This window comes from Numida meleagris, chromosome 1, assembly GCF_002078875.1.
Source record: "Numida meleagris isolate 19003 breed g44 Domestic line chromosome 1, NumMel1.0, whole genome shotgun sequence".
NCBI lineage: Eukaryota > Metazoa > Chordata > Aves > Galliformes > Numididae > Numida > Numida meleagris.
In genome coordinates, this window is record NC_034409.1 from 140,587,172 (window position 1) to 140,604,656 (window position 17,485).

General features: G+C 40.0%; 1 long non-coding RNA gene across 1 annotated transcript in view; it reads left to right on the top strand.

The window, feature by feature from the left end:
• The window catches only part of LOC110392897, a 21,087-nt gene continuing 5,050 nt past the window's right edge, over nt 1,449-17,485 (top strand). Inside the window, exons 1-2 of the long non-coding RNA XR_002434687.1 lie at nt 1,449-1,692; nt 17,148-17,217. This is a non-coding gene — a long non-coding RNA (uncharacterized LOC110392897). The remainder of the gene's footprint in view (nt 1,693-17,147; nt 17,218-17,485) is intronic.

The window sequence follows — 17,485 nt, forward strand, 5'->3', positions numbered from 1 at the left end:
TGTTGTTAAACGGAATAATGAGTATCTGGCAAATGTGGCCTCCATGATCAGTTTTCTAGCTGGAAAGCATTCAAAGCCAAGGTAACACATTCTGTTTAAGAGCATAAATGAAACTGAGACAACCACGCCTTCATCACTGTAAGTCAGATGTGACTGAGAGCTGTAGGGTTTTCCTTAACTTTGCTGTGCAATTGAGCAAAGAAATTGTTGAATAAAAAATATGTACTTGCTATTTCTAGAGCTGAGTGCTCAGATTCATTTTTTCATGTTTCTCTGAACCTTGAAGCAGAACTGAGCCTTTTTATCAGACTTGGTCTTGCATATGATGCAGAGGCTTGTAGCAGAAATAAACATTAGTAGAATATATTAAAATGGAAATCTATGTATGTAAAAAACAAACAAACACAGTAACAGCAATACCAACCAAAAGATGAAGAACATTATATATTGATAGCAAAGCCCATGACTGACTTCAGGCAATGGTGTAAATACCAAGGAATGGGTTTACATTGGGATCAGACAGCTGAAGCTCTGATGAGGCCACAGCATGATGACTCTTCAGCAGAAAACCCAAACTCATAAGATGAGGATGACAGCAAGGTTACAGAAAGGTTGTAGTCACAAAGATGCTCAAATGAGGAAACCGACCATGGTTAGCAACTTTCTGTAAAGTTTATGGAGAAGGAAATAACCAATATTCTCAGGCAAGAGTTGATACCCCTGTAAGTAACTCATGAGATGTATAAAATGACATCCAAAACCCATTATCAGCAACCTCAAAGAGGTTAAGTTAAGAGTTGATGGCTGATGTCCCTTGTTCCCCGTGTCGTGTATAAATGAAGTTGGCCAGGCCACTAGGATACATGTATTGCTGCAAGTGAATGTGTGGGTGTTACTTCTGAGGTAATTCATGTAATGATCAAAATTAGTTTTGTTTAATGTAAGTACCACTTTCATCCATGTGATTTCACACTAATTTTTGTTATATTAAATTTATGCAATCACAGGAATATTGTATTAACAGGGTGATTGCCAAAGCAGTCAGCATTGCAGAAGAGCTTTTTGTTTTATACGAACGACATTTGGGTGTTTTTATGCTTTTAATTGGTTGGATTTTGTAAGACATCACAGCTTTGTTTCATTTCAAATTTATGAAGGCAAATACTCTTGTGCAAGTTACAATATTATAGACTTAAGTACAGCAATTGAAGTTTATTTGTGTTGGAATGTAAAGCATACATCCTTACAAACTGCTTGAACTCTTAAGCTTTGAAGCTGAAAAATATATAACATATCTGTATGCATATAGGAAATATATTCACATTCCTTATGGTGGAACTCAGGAGCTTCTGTTTTAGAAATGCTTCATTTGTTTAGAAGTAAATGTATGAAGTATTTGAGACTGTGTTTTCTTAGTCAGAAACTATACAGTAAGCCAATTAAGAATATATGCAAATTTTCCAGTAGACAATACTTCATATCATAGTTGAGCTTAAATAGAGATATGATCTGAACTCTGAAGTTCTAGCTTTTTTTCTCCATAGGGGACAAATCTGAGCTCCAGCTTATCTTTCTTTCACTTGCACAAATAAGAAATGGGGAGCAGCTATTGGATTCCAGTAGGCCAGACTGAGGACTTTGCTTCTAGTAACAGGCTGTCCTGCAAGGAAAGAAAAAGAGTACTGCATCAAGGTAAGAATTACAAGGAAATTCAGGGTCTTTTGTGATGAATTTCTTGAAACAGGAGCAGCTCTTACCTTTAAGACAGTAGTGTACATATCCCCCACTTAAATCTTTGGATTTTGTTTTGTCATGTGCAGGGGCAGAAATATTTTGTGGAAGTTTACCTTGATTTCAAAATGGAAAAAGCTACAAACCTCACACAAACTAGTGGCAGCAGGTAGCAACATTTTACATCTTGAATTCATAAAAAAATATAGGGAAATTAACTGAGCATATTAGTAGCCCTCAATGGGGATTTCACTGACTGTCTTCAAGGGCACGGAGGCAGTCATGGCACATTATGGAAAAAAGGAAGCACAGGAGAAAAGTGCAGGGTCCTGTACAATGTAATGGACTTTTTTCTGTTTTCCAATGAGTGACAAAGAACAGCATAACCTATCACTTCTATGGTACTGTTTGCTTAATCTCCAGTGATTTATGCACAGATGCACACATCTGGTACATTTTCAGTGGAGGTAAAGTTGCATTTTTGGAATGTGGCGTCAAGGAAGCATCCTTGCAGCATACGTATTGTAAATTATATGGTCTGTTCTCATTACAGCTCAAGCACTAATGGGACAGTAAGAAACCACCATACCAAGCTAGCTAAATTTGGCAACATCCACATTGTATGAATCACAGAATGGTTTGGGTTGGAAGAGGCCTTAAAGACCACCCAGTTCCAACCCTCTGCCGTGGGCAGGGTTGTCACCCACTAGATCAGGCTGCCCGTGGCCCCATCCAATCCAGCCTTAGAACGCCTCCAGGGGTGAGGCATCCACGGCTTCTCTGGGCAGCCTGTTCCAGCACCTCATCACTTTGTGAGTAAAAAAAAAAAATTCTCTTAACATCTAATCTAAACCTACTCTTTTTTTAGTTTAAAACTGGATCCCTTGTCCTGTTGTTACAATCCCAGATAAAGAGGTCCCTCCCCATCCTTCCTGTAAGTCTCTCTCAAAAGGCCACAATGAGGTGTGCTGGACCCTTCTCTTCTCCAGGTTGCAGTGACACTGCAACTGAAGGAATTATTCCCCAACAAGAATTTGTCTAAGTCACATTATGTGATCATTTGATATCCAAATTAGAAATCCATGCTTCACTACAAATAGGAAGAAAACATACCAGGATACCTGCTGGAGTAACTAAAATTGCATTTCTGACATTTTGGTATGAATTACAAGACCTTGCAGGAGATAAAGAAAACTCGCTTATACTGTTACAAGTTACACTTTAAGATAGTTCGTGGGTGTCCAGCCTTTTGGTTTGCCAGGGCTGCACTGACTGAACAGGAATTGTCTTAAACCTCATACACAAATGTCGCTTGGAAAGTAATACCTCCTATTTATTTCCCTGGAAAATACAACAGATGCAAAGAGCACAACAGCACTGTTTGATAGAGCAAAATCTGAGCTACAAAACACTCTTTTTCAGCACTGTCACCACCATTAGCTATGGATTTTCAACAGCAATGAACTAGAGCCTGCATGCCATGGTCATCAAAACCTGCACCAGTGGAGGTGACCCACTGTTGCCACTGCTGAAACGCACCACTCACCACCTCACTGCGCTCACATCCACTGCTTAGTGTCCATAAATGTTCAGCAAACATCAGTGAATGTCAATGGGTGCCATTTTTTCTGCATAGAGAAATTCAGTGACAAACCTTTGCATTGTATATGCTTCCATGTCAGACACCATTCTGTCAGACTGCATCTCTGCTGCCATCTGTGGCACGACAGTAAAACTTAATGGGATATTGGTGGAAAGGTTCAATCTCCACTGCTGTACCACCATGTTTGCCACCATGTCACGGGCCAACATAATAAAATAGGAGACATTACTTTCGGAGCAGCCGTGATAAAATATATAATATTGATAATGAATGCAAATAACAAATCTTATTTTATTTTTTTAATTTTTCTTATAAATGTGAAAAAAAAAGAGGGCAACAAAATGAGTTGGATAAGTGACCTTGTTCTTGTGAAACTAATGAATGCATCAGTATGGGTTGATCGAAGTGGTTGTAATTCTTAGTGAGTCCTCAGGGTGTACGTCCAAGATTTTTGATGAAATTTATTCTTTCTGTACTTTATCTTTGGAAACAGTAGGAATAAACAGTTCACAAATGTATTGGTTCTCCAATATGTTAAAAAAAATGATGATTTTTTCAGAAATCTTGAAATCTCTTCTCAAATCCCTTGATCCAAACAGAAAGCAAGGCTGTGTTTTTTTTCACTGTTCATAGGACAGTGTTCAGCCAATGTATCAAAATGCATAAGATTATTTGCCATAACTGGAGTTGGCACTGCACTGCACCCTCCCCATGCCCTGGTTTCAGCTCAGACAATGTTAATAGCACACTGATGGTTTGGTTGTTGTGAGCAATAGGTGCTTGCCCAAGGTCAGGCCAGGCTGCTCAGTGGAGCAGAGCTGCTCCCATGATGATGTGGGGCAGGGAGAAGCCTCAGGATTGGCTGGGTGGGGTATATGTGGGCCCTGGGTTGGACATGCCTGAAGAAGATGTACAGATGAGCTCAAGTCCTCAAACTAATCTTTTTTGTGTTGGTGGTTTTTTTTTTTTTTCCTTAAGTTGCTCTCTAATTTCATTTTTTAATACTCTTCTACTTTCTCAGAAAGGCCAAGATGCCTTTGAAATATGAATTTCAAAGAAATATAGAAATCCAGTAGTAGAATATTGTTAGAAGAACAAGATACCAAGAATCTCCAGGGAAATATTTTGACTGTTTCTAGGAAATATCTTTTTGGAAGAGCTGCAGAGCTACTTCCAGAAGATAGCGAGACTGATGGGTTTCTCAGAGGTGTTCTCTAGGTAACTTAATGCCTGAAAAATTTTCTTCAGAACTTAAGAGTGGCCACTGGGTCCATCTGATTCAGTATCCTGTTTCCAAGAGAAGGCAGGTGACACCTAGGGAAGAATAAGACCTGGGCAAATGTAGGCATTATTTGTGAATAGTCTCCTACCCTTTCACCATTTTCAGATCAGGCTATTTCCTGAAACTGAGGAGGTTTGTATATGAAGTAAACCTGCATAGAGCTACCTTCCAAATACTTGTTTAGGCCCTACTTGAAAGTTTATGGTGACAATGGTGGTGTTTCAGTTACCTACTCTATGGATTTTCTTTTTATCTGATTTAAATATGAATAACTCCAAAGCTGTGTGTTTCAGATTCTGAAAACTCTTGGAAGACATATTCTGCCAGAGGTACAGTGACTGGAATGTGGTTTTGTTTTGCAAAATATAAAAAGGACACTCCTAAGTCATTACTTCTAATGAGAGTAGTGTCACAAATTAAATGTATGTTAAAGTTCTCCTCTTGAGGGCAGCAAACATTCAGAACTAAATATTGTTCATGTTTCTTAATGTTCATGTTTCTTAATTCTTTATTAAGAATATCCAGAATTTGAGAGAGACCAGGGCTAGCTTGCCCATTGGCCCCAGTGGTCGAGAGGACAGTTGTCGTGGTTTAACCCCAGTGGGCAGCTTTGCCACACATAGCTGCTTGCTCACTCTCTCCAGGTGATGGGCAAGGAAATTGGAAAGATAAAGGTGAGAGAACTTGTGGGCCAAGATAAAGACAGGTTAATAGGTAAGGCAAAACCTGTGTGCTCCAGCAAAGCAAGACAAACAGTTCACTGGGTACTTCCGATCAGCAGGCAGATGTTCAGTCACTTCCAGGAAAGCAGGGCTCATCATGTGTAATGGTTCCTTGGGAAGACAAATACCATCACTTGGAACATCTTTCCAGTTTTCTTGTTCAGCATGATGCCATATGTTATGGAATATCCTTTTGGTCATCTGGGTCAGCTATCCTGGCTGCAACCCCTCCTGGCTTCTTGGGCACCTTCAGCTCCTCATTGGCAGGGCAGCACAAGACGTAGGGAAGTCTTTGGTGCTGTACAAGCGTTGCTCTGACACAACTAAAATATCAGTGTGCTGTCACCACTGTTTACATCAAAAATCCAAAACATAGCACCATACAGGTCCTCTACAAAGAATATTATATCTATCCTAGCCAAAACCAGTAGAACAGCTCTACCTGCTGCTCTACAGCTCTTGCATTAAAGGACAAAGCCTGAAAGTTTAAGTGAAAAATGCAGCTTATGAAATGAAGGCTTAATGTTATAAACCAACAGAGTAGCTAAGTATAAAGGTACCCATGGTAGTAAGGCAACGTGAAAAAATGTGGACATCCACTAAAAATTACGCTGTTTTCATTTGCTGTGCATTCCTGCAACTAATGTCAATTGAGCGTGGTGAAGTTTAACATGAGCTTTCAAATGAATGTACGTTGGCATATTTCATTTTATTGTTACATTGATCTTATTAATAGGAACTGCAACTCATAACTTTTATCCTTGCTTCTAACCCAGAAAGTAAGCCTAACCCAGGAATGACCTGCATCTCTTGAAAGATTTATTTCTGTATGGGAACTGCTGAGTCATGGCCTGAACCACTGATTGAGCACCTGGAGGAAAGACCCAGTCAGCCCTGGGAGTACAGGTGAAGGCATTTCACTTGTTTGACCAGAAGCCTCATTGAAGGGCTGACTGGCACTGAGGAAGGATCTCTTTCTGGAGATCTCCCTTTGGTAGGAGCCTTTCCCAGTGAACCCAAAATCTTCTGATCTGGGGGAGCAATCTACTTGCCTTCCCTTGTAGCACCTTGCTATCCTGCCGGTCCTTCCACCTCTTTGTAACGCCTTTTCTATCATGTTAGTCCTTCTGATCGCTAGAGTTTCATATTCTAGTAAACATAATACCCTCAAACTTGGAGAGCAAGACAGAGCTCATAAGAACACTGGAAAGAGTTTGATTGCCCTCTGTTCAGTTTGTGTTATTTCCTTCTGCCAGAGAAGCTTACTTCCAGTGTGGTATATCTGTTTTCTACTCAACTACACACTACAGGGGTAGTAACAAAATTACAGTAACAAAATGTAGTTGAGATGCATTATCCAAATCCTCTCTCAAATACTCAAGTAATGTGCATGTATTTCACACTTGGTGATATTGATCTTTTCTTCATAAGGGAAAAGGAATTTGGGTAAGTGATCCCCAAGGAATACAGTGCGTTCCGAAAGAATGAAATTCGTGCTGCTGTGAAAGGTGTGAATGTTGCATGCCTTTCCTAGCATAGCTGTCCAGAGACTTACTTATTACGAAGACTTGACCACACAGGGTTGTTCTGTATGGTGTGCAGAGTGAGATGCATTCAGCTTGGTGAAAGAGCATGTGATATGAAACTCATCCATCTGTATGGCTGGACTTACTTTCTGGAATGGGTGACTCCTATTAACAGCCATTTCAACTTGTTCCTTGCCTGTCTGTAAGACTGTTGTTGGATCACGTGGAGCCCTCTTCTGCCTGCATCATCTCCTGGAAAAGTCCTTTGGAATGATAGCCTCACAGCCTCTGTCTGGTCTAGGGAAAAGCTTCCTCTTTTCCCAGACAGATCTATACTCCACCTGAAGAGTGACTTATCCTGGCTAGACAAGAGGAAAGATTTTGGTCTGTATGATCTAGTGTGCCCAGAAGCATTAGTTTAATAAACACTGTACATCTTGCTGTCATACACAGCAAGCCTCGGGATGGCGCTGCTTCTTTCAAGGGTATAAAACACCCAAATCCTTTATATTTTTGCGTATGTTGTCATCTTACATGTCATGTTTGACTGGGTTCATAAATGGCATCACCCACTGTTCCCAAGAAAACACCAGAAGTTTTCTTTGCCCATATGAACTTCTTTAAATCCCTTTTGAAGTGCTTATACTCTATTTTACTATCGTAGCTTTTTGTTGATGTTGTAATATAACTCAGAATTTTGAAGTATATATTTTTACAGAGAAATATGTGCATATTTCTTAGATGTGTATTTCAAATCTTATCAAGGGTCATACCACTCAAATAGGAAATAATGGCTGATACTCAACATGCAAAATCTTTCAGATTAACTGTGCAAAATATATAGAAATGATTAACTTTATGGCCACTAGATGTGACTGTTGCTCTATGTAAACACAGATGAATTCACTGCTATGATTGTAGTCCTCTGGAAACATTATGTGTGGTAACTCTATAGCCTTCTAAAATTGTCCCTAATTTTATAAATCGAATGTTCACTATCTACTTTAAAAATTACACCTTAGAAGTTTCAGAGCAATGGAAATACATTATTTAGTCATTCTGAAGTCTAACAATTAGAACATTGTGTTAGAATGAAAAAAATATTTTTCTATAGAAAAAGAAAGTGGTAGTAGAAATAAATTAGTAGATTAGTAGACTGAAGTTCTGCTAGATGCTCTTTAACACTCAAAATATTTTACAGTGGAATATTAGCCTTTTCTTTCACTAATTTCATAGAGTCATAGAATGGTTTGGGTTGGACGGGACCTCCAAGGTCATCTAGTTCCAACCCTCCTGCTATAGGCAGGAACACTTCCCTCTACACCAGCTTGCTCAAAGCCCCATCCAGCCTGGCTTTGAATGCTTCCAGGGAGGGGGCATCCACAACTTCACTGGGCAACTGTTCCAGTGTCTCACCACCCTCACAGTAAAGAATTTCTTCCTGATATCTAGTCTAAATCTACTCTCTTCCAGTTTAAAACCATTTCCTCTTGTCTTGTTGCTACATGCCCTCATAAAAAAATCCCTCCCCAGCTTTCCTGTAGGCCCCCTTCAGGCCACTGTACAGTCCCCCTTGGTGCCTTCTCTTCTCCAGGCTGAAAAGCTCCAACTCTCTCAGCCTGTTCCGGTATGGGAGGCGCTCCAGCCCTCAAAATTACCAAAAATTCCAAAATTACCATTACACTTAATTTATAATAAATTCAATAAATATGTTGATTTTTTTTTTCAATATCATACCAGTGGAATACTTAACACTTGTATGTTCTCTTTATTTAAGTAGTGCTATATGCCCCCTGGGATCAAAGTCTGCTGCTTATCCTTGTTCATGAACTCATGAGGAATTTGAAGAAAGTGGAATCACAGAGTAGAATCACAAGTCATTGTGAAGTGAAAAAAAGAGTCCAGAATGGGACTCCAAGACTTCTGAATCCTCAAAAACAAAGGAGTTATTGTCTGTGAGCAAGAAGAGACCATGAAGCATGAGTATAGCATACATAGATAATCTGCAAGTTTTAAACTGGTTTGGCTGACAGAAAAGACAAAAGTTCAGACAGGAATAAACGTATGCCTACTGTCCTATCCTCCCACCATACATCACTTTGGACAGCCAGACTCCTGTCTCCTTGATGACGTCCCCACTGACAGCAAAGCAGTTGTGAGGTGCCGCATAATCTGTCTCGCCTCACACTGGTCAAACCACATTGCTCTGGCCTCTCCTACAAGGCAACTGCTCCAGCCCTGAACTTGCTGCAATTTATCAATGTATTTTCTGTACTGGGGCAGGTAATGCTGGCCACAGTACCTACATGTGGTTTAGTGAGTGCTGAGAAAGGGGTAACCACTGCTCCTCACCTCCTGGCTGTGCTCCTGCCAATACAACCCTGGATGTTGTTGGCCATTTCTGCTGCCAGGGGATGCTGATGTCTTGTGTTCAAGTAATGGAATCTGAAATTGAAATAGGAAACACAGCACAGAAACAAGTTTTCAGCTTTTTTTTAAATGGAAGAAGTCGTAAGTGAATTCTACATGCATCTCTGCTGGGACACATGCATGTGCCTGGAGAAGGGGTCAAAGAGATGAATGGAAAGATAAGGGTTTTTGGATGTTACTGTGTTGTTCATGAAAATGAGAGTGAGGGAATATTGTGGAGAAGAATATACATATGCAGAAAAAAACCTTACTTTGTATGTACATATATAGGTTTTTCTTTACATATGATACATATCCATAAACATACATATAGAAGTACATATAATAAAAAATGCCTTTTTTATTATTGTGTATAACTTGATAGAATATCAAACCAATTCCTGGTTGGGGTCAAAAAATTAAATATCAAAAATTGTTAGCAGAAAGAGGAGAGAATGAGACAGAACATCATTATGCCATGGTCCCCCCTTTCATCTAGTTCTGCTTTCTTCATCTCAAAAAGGAAACAATATAAAAGATGTTCCAAACAGGAAAAGTAAGAAACCAGAATGGGAAAAAGTTTAGAGAAGAGCTACAGGAATGAGCAAGTTCATGAATTTCTCATTAAAATGGGATCCTGGAAGTGAAGTAGACTAGAAAGGAGAGAAATGAAGGGGATAAGGAAGAAGTCTGTAAGTGGGTGTGTGCTGAAGGTGAATAGGATTCAGTTCCCCTCTCTATCTTCCAGTATAAAGCCTAGCATATGGTTTAATTAAGCTGCAGGATCATTTCCATGGGATTTTACAACTACTGAAAATTTATAGGTTCAAAGAGACCTCACAGTTCTCAGTCAAGTGACCATTATTAAATATACTTGCAGTGGAATTGCCAGGTCACGACCTGAACTAATGGTTGGGCACCAGCTCCTCCTCACCCTCTTTTAAGGGTTAGCAACTGTGGGAGCAGCATCTCTCTAGATAGAGATTGCACTCCTCTGTAGCTGTCACTGGCTGTTGGAAGGGGGGAGCTAATTTTTTGTCTTTGTTATCTTCTCTTGCTCCGTAGTGCTTGTATCTCAGTAGAAGGTACCGTCATCGCCTTCTTTTGCCGCATGATACTATTAATTAGTTATGTACCTTTAATATGTATTAAATGTACTGAGTCTACAGGTCACAAAAAGTTGGAGAGCATGAGTAGTGAGGGCCTTGTAAAAGGGCATAACAAGAAAAAAAAAATCATAATCATAACACAATTGTATAATGTAAATTTGTTTGAGAAGTGAGATATAATATAGCCTCATGAGCACAAATAATTACTAATTCATAAAAAAATACTATTTCTTAATAACTTCTAAAGAACTAATGCAGATTACCTAGCTGCTTTAGAATGCCAAAGGACTTTGTTTTCCCCAAAGTAAGTGCCATTCATGTAAAACTCTTAGTGTAGGTTCAGTATCTGTGAATGAGTTACCCCTCATTCCATATGCCCAGGTGGTGCAGTTTGTTCTGCCAGGGTTCTGGCCAACAGCTTGAGCTGCTGTTATGCTGGTATTCTTATAAGACACCTAAAACCAAAACCCTGACTTTCATGGGGTTAAATAGCTTCCTGGCAGGAGGGGTAAGTCATTACCTCAGAACAGCCACATCTAGAGGAGGCAGCAGTCACTCGTTTCCACATCCTATGTGCTCCAGTGTCCCCTGCTGTTCAGAAATGTGGGCAAAAAGAAAAGCCATTGTTATCTTCACACTGATAATATCAATAATTTCTTTCTCCATTTTATGAGCTCACTTAATATTGCTTTTTCAAGAGTCACACTGAGGATCTTCCAGCCTTGTGTGCAGTGAAGTCTGCTCTGTTACCAGGTCAAGACTTTCTCCAGCAAGAGAAATATCTATAACCTCATCACTTCCCGATAGTATTTCTCAGTCCTGCAGACCAAGCCCATTGAAGTCCTACCAGAAACAAAGTGATCCACCACCCAGGGCAACTTCCCATCTGTGAACAATGTTTAAAGGCCTGAATGATTTTTTTAAGCACTGCTGGGCATTTAAAATATCCAGGGCTCATCATCTGGAGCACTGAAAACTGGGCTGTCAGTTGAAGTGCAGGGTACCAGCCAGCTGCATTACAGAGTCTGGGTACCATCACCTTCTGGTAGAATTACGCTCAGATCTCCACCTGCTACCTCATGGCTCAAGGATGACGCACAGGCACATGGCAGCTGTCCAGCTTGCACCATGCAGGCATGGCACTGCTTCAGCAAGTGTAGTCCACCAGCAACCTGTAGGGGCACACTGCTTCTCTTTTTTTCTGAGAAAAGACGTAAAATGAATTAGTAGTTACAAGTGTACATTTCTTAACCCTGAAGCATCACATGTGATTCTTTTCCATTCCATCTGGCCTATGTAAAATTCAATTTCTTGGTTTTAAATATTAAAAGTATTTTTTTTAATATTAACATTTGCATTTTGAAAATGTTGGCAGTACTCATCACTCGCAAAAGTCTAGGTAGCTTCACATATAGATCAGTAGCAGTTGTCCTGATGTTAACAGTACTCAGAGTTCAGCCCATCACCTTCACCTTATCTCATTGTTTATTCAAAATAAAATTGTGTCTAATGACTTTAACTGTGCCTAATGAATTCAAAGGAAGTTTCTTTTCTTGTTTGATCAACCCTATTATCCCTTCTTCCTTGATTTTACTCAAAGTTACTGAGACTAATAGCAGAGGACAAAAAAGGCTGGAAAATTATGACAAGATGTGCACTAAAATAGATTTGTAGGTATTCATATTGGGTACACAAAGTTAAGTGTTGTATGTTCATTAAGCAGAAAAGGCCAGGTTTTGAATATGTTTAGCCAGTCAGAACTCCCGTGGAACATGAAACCTTACTGCTCACAGTAAGGTGCCATTACACATGCAGGAGTAGTTATCAATCACAATTTCCGTAGTAGACTCCAAGTGAGCACAGAATCCATCCCATGAGAATCTCCATGGCTCTCTTAAGAACAAGGGTAACTTACAGGGCTTACCCGTGTCTCCATGACTGACTCCAAGAAACGACAGTAATCAACTGTTTTTCAGAACCTGCAGGTCACCAGGCCTCCAGTCAAAATCAGCTAGGCTGGAAGGATTTCAAAGGAAGCAAGTTCATTGGAAAGAGTGAAGTTTCAAAGCATTTATGGCGAAGCAGACTGCTGTAAGAAAGCACTTCTTCCCTGGCCTCAAGTTCTGCTTCTTCAAAATTACCTAGCCCAGTTTAGCAGAACAAATGTGGAGGACTAACACTGGGAATATACACACTTTTAAGTCTTCTGGATTCTTTCCCTCAGTGAGCTGCAGCCCATTGCTGAATTTTATTTGTATAAGTCCATAGAGTGATCGAAAGTTAAAAAAAAAAGTCCACCAAAAGTTTAATGGAGTTCTCACCACTCCCTGTCTTGTGTGCTTAGATAGATGAGAGATGAGGTCCAACTGAAAAGATCAGCATATCTAAGCAGGAGTGCCAGGAGCAGAGTGGTTCCCTCTGGTTTGGGAATTTGTGAGATGCTCTGTGCATAACATCACAGAAACATCATAGCAACACAAAAATGATCATACACGAAGCAGCCCAGCTTCTTCAGCCTTGATAGGAAAAATGACTGGAACAGCATAGCAAAGAAGGAGCTGGGTGGTTGTTCTTTCCCAGCTAGGAGCTGGTAGCTACAAATGTGCTGTAGAGATTTATGTTAAAGAATGTGTAAGTAACAGAGAATTATACCTATGAGCCATCTCAGTGACTGCTGATTGAGCCTGTCTAGGATGGCCAACTTCTCATGTTGCTGCACATGTCTAGGTGAATTTGCAATTAATCTTTCAAGTCCTTTTCTCCCTACACAACTCTCCTCTCATCTAAGGCAGCCTAGCACCACTGCCTGCTCAGTGCTACTGGATCCATTAGCTCTTCCCTAATTCATTTGAATCACAGTTAATAATACCTTGGTACTTACGCAGCACTTGTATATTCAATACACTTTACAAATATTCTCTAATTAACTTTGAAGTGTTTCCTGGCAGCATCATAGAAAGTAGAGATGAGAAATGCTTAGAGATAGAAAAGTGCTCTACTCATCACAGTTTTCAAAATACTCAAAGATAGGGGCATCAGCTGCTTTCTCCAGAGACTTTTGGGAAGAAAGATCACCAACATCTGTTAGCACCCTTCCTTATTCTACTCTCTACCCCCCACCTTCCAAAATTCTCCCCAGGATTTCACAAAATGTCAGCTAATTAGATACTGGTATATGTCTAGACCAGCCTCTGTAATTCCTCTTCCTCCTTCTGGCTGATGGAGTGTCATCTGTGCTGTAATTTGACTGATAGTATTTTGTCTGATTATACAACGTTAAAGAAAATGATTGGGGGAAAGAGGATCGTGAGCAAAGCGGATGAGGTGTCTTTAGAAAAACTGCTTAAAGAAGTTGTGGGAATAACTCATTAAGTGAAATTATACATTGCTGATGATAACCAAAACAAATAACGCTTTTCCCTTTCCCTTTCCTTTCCCTTTCCCTTTCCTTTCCCTTCCCCTTCCCCTTCCCCTTTCCCTTTCCCTTCCCCTTCCCCTTCCCTTTTTTTTCAAAGGCAAAAAGGAAAAGGAAATTTAAAAGCATCTTTTTCTGAGAAATGTGTTTTAGAGTGTGTTCCTCATATGGATAGGGTGAAGCACTGACAAAGCAGTCCTAAAGATCTGATGCACTTTGCCTTGAGTAATTTCAGTGAATTTAGTATCTCCTTGCATTTAGATTTTTAAATGAATGCACTGAGTTGTTGGTTAAATCGCATTGGATTGAAGTTAGGTGAGATCATTTTTAAAACTGCTAGGCTAGAAGTCACTCATCTCTTTACATTCACAACTTAGTTTTCATAGGATGGGGTGGATGTTTTTAAAATCTACCACTCCCCTGTGATGTCTTGCACCCTTTTCTGTCTGCCTTACTCCATTCTCCAGCATGTATGCTCCTCCTACTGAGCTTTTGGAAACAAATTCAGACTGCTAATCCTGTATAAAATTAACCATATTACTGAATTATGTTTCTTTTTATTATGGGAAAGGAGCAGAACAGAGAAGTGAACTATCTCCTTTCTGGTGGTGACAAGTTATTTAACTGGAGCAACTGCCTGTGAAACTACAGCCTAGCATAAAGGATGAACTCTCAAAGCCAAGTGGGATATGGTGGTTGCTGAGATGTCCAGTGGGATTATATGGCAGGTGCTAATCAGAAGCCCTGAGACCTAAAACTCCTGACCCCACATCAACAGGAAAAAGAGAAATTCTGTTGCACAGGTGGCATTTCCCATGGTTCCCTCTGATTGAGTCTCATGCCATTGTTCATTAAAAAACTGTTTAAAATTGCCAAATGAAGTATAACCCTGAGTTCATACTACATGACAATATTAAGTCTATGCTGTGTTTAAGCATGATCCCATGTATTTTTGGTTGTGAGCATGTCTAGTGTCTAAATTTGACCCAGTACTTGGCCACGCTTCTAGACATGAGGTTTTGAGGAAGTTTGGGGCAAGCTAAAGGAGAAGGCCTTGGCTTCCACTGCTGCTTGACAGGGCTTTGCCTTTCCTGCAGCATGAATGGAGTGGGCTCTGTGGGCTCAGCTTAATCTTCCCTTCTTTCCATTTGTCCTGGAGGAAACATCACTCCCTGACATGAGCCAGACGGATGAGCCTAGGGCCTTCCAGGTGAGGAGCACCATCTTGTGATGCTGGGGTAACAAGTGGGCTTAGGAGCACAATGGACAGTGGGGACTAAACCAAAGACAAGACAGCAAAGCAGCAGTCTGGTTTGCCAGCAGAGAAAGAGAGTCACTGTTTGCCAGCCCTCTTTAAGTTTGCAAGGAATTGTACAGATTAACTCTTTTTTGCTTTCATCCTTCCCATGGATTTCTATAGACCATTAATTAAGCATGCCTTTTCACAATTTTCTTTTTAAATATTGCTCCTGGAGAAAAATTTTTGAGTGCCCATACTATGAAGTTTTACCCAGACCCCATTTCACACATGGCTCTGCCTGTTAGGGAAAATAGAAGAGATGAGCATGTTAGGAGGTCAGGCAGAGGAGACACCCTGCAGTTTGCCTTGTAATCATCCACAGCATTCACTGACTTTCTCCTTCACTTGCTCCTCTCATCCATGTCGTATCAGTGATTGTTGTGCCTGAGCACATCCTCTCTCTTCTGGATCAGGGACCTACAAAACAGCATTGTTCCTATGCTCCTGGACATCAGTAAAACAGTGGTAGTCTATGTCAGCAGACTGTCACTCCAGGTATGCGACATGAGGAAAGCCAAATGTTACACTTGGAACTCACACTGGTTAAGGGCTGATAGAGCACATAGCACAACAGCCTAGGTAGCTAGCACTGTGATTTAGTGGCTCAAAAGACATTCCTGAATCTATTTTATCTTAAGAATGTCTTAGAGTAATGCTAACAAATGCTTTAGATTTTACTGGCATTTCTCTCAAGCCTTGAGAAAGCTTGCCCTCTTCAAAATAAACCAAATATGAGCACTGAACTAATTTCCTATCCCTGCTCTTCAGCAGGTATGGACTGTTAATCCCGAACTACAGGGAACATAGCATATACCATCTCTGAACCCCATTTAAGAAAATTCATATGTTACACAGTGTGCTTTTGCTGAAGCCAGTAGCAAAATAAATGAGTGAATGAATAAATTCTCTTTACATCAGTGGAGACCAAATTATCTCACAAATTAACAACAAATACCTTGCTAAATTAAATCTTGTTTTCTTCAAATAGCCACAAGGAGTTAGAACACAGAACAGCAAGCTAATTGCATAGAAACAAAGACATCTTAGGCAAATGCCATTTATAACAAGCAGGGTATTGTTTAACATCCTGATACTCAGATAGGAATTTATGAATACTATTCAGACTTTATATAAGCATTTTTTTTCTCTGTAAAGGAAATTAAAGGCAAGATTCAGGCCAAAACAATGCTTCAAGTCAAAATTATTGTATTATTAAAGTAGGATTTTATAATGAAAGATGATTGTATCTTTCTCTGTAAGTACCCGCTTCCTTTTAGTAAGATACAACCTACTTGCTACCAATGCTACAGTGCCTGTAGCTTTTTTCTCTCTTCCCTTATGTATACGCATATACATGCATATGTGTATAAATGAATTCCTGAGCATAAAGAGAAACAGTCTCACATACCACTTCCACACATCCTCTTGGGCTTTTTCAACTAATGGAGCACTCTAGCATCTGTAGGCTGAGATGAAATATTCAACACCTTACAGAGGTTATGCAAGCCTTTTTTATATGTAATTAAACTACTATGGTTTAGCTGGATTAAAAAATTCATAAACACTTCAGTCCTTTTGGTTAAACCTTCTGCTGATACAATGGAGGCATTCCAAGTAAATCTTCTGTACAAAGTTTTTCGTGATTCTGGGGAGAACGTTTTTCCTTTCCTCCGGAATAAGTAATGTGAAGAGACTGACAGGAAAATTGTGAGTCTTTTGTATTGCTTTTCTTTATTATGGAAGCAACAGGCTCTGAAACATGTTGTCTGTAAGCAATAATACAACTGATTTGCTGTATCCTTTCTCCTCTCCTTTGTTTTTCCCTAGTATGCTTGAACCTATGATGTTTATCTGCAAGAAGCAGTAGTACTTTAGTTGTTGCATGTGTGCTGACTGGCTCCCAGCCTGTTGCAAATCTGAACATATCACGGCTGAATTCTACTAGTCCTTTTCTTGGTGGAAACATTAATTTAACTCCCATTCTTGAACCACCAATTTTCATATGGTTTATCACATAATTGTTCTTCACAGACTTCTCTTATTTTTTCAGGTTGCGAGGAAAATGGCCAGTGGGTTCAGTGGTTGTTGGTGGGCAGGACAGATACTTTGACATGTGGCAGGTAGGCAGAGCAATCACATACATTCCTTTTGCCCTCAGAAAGCCAGCATAGAAAAGAGAAGGAATACAAAACATCATGTTTCAGGAAAAGCTACAGCTATTAACTGAGATGGCATGGGAATAAGTTTCTTGTTGTGGATGGGCCATTCTGTTTTGTACAAATGCTTTCTTTGTTCTGTTTGTTGCTACAAGTAGGATATGGGCTAATTGATTTTATGGAATGAAGGGAAGGGAAGGGAAGGGAAGGGAAGGGAAGGGAAGGGAAGGGA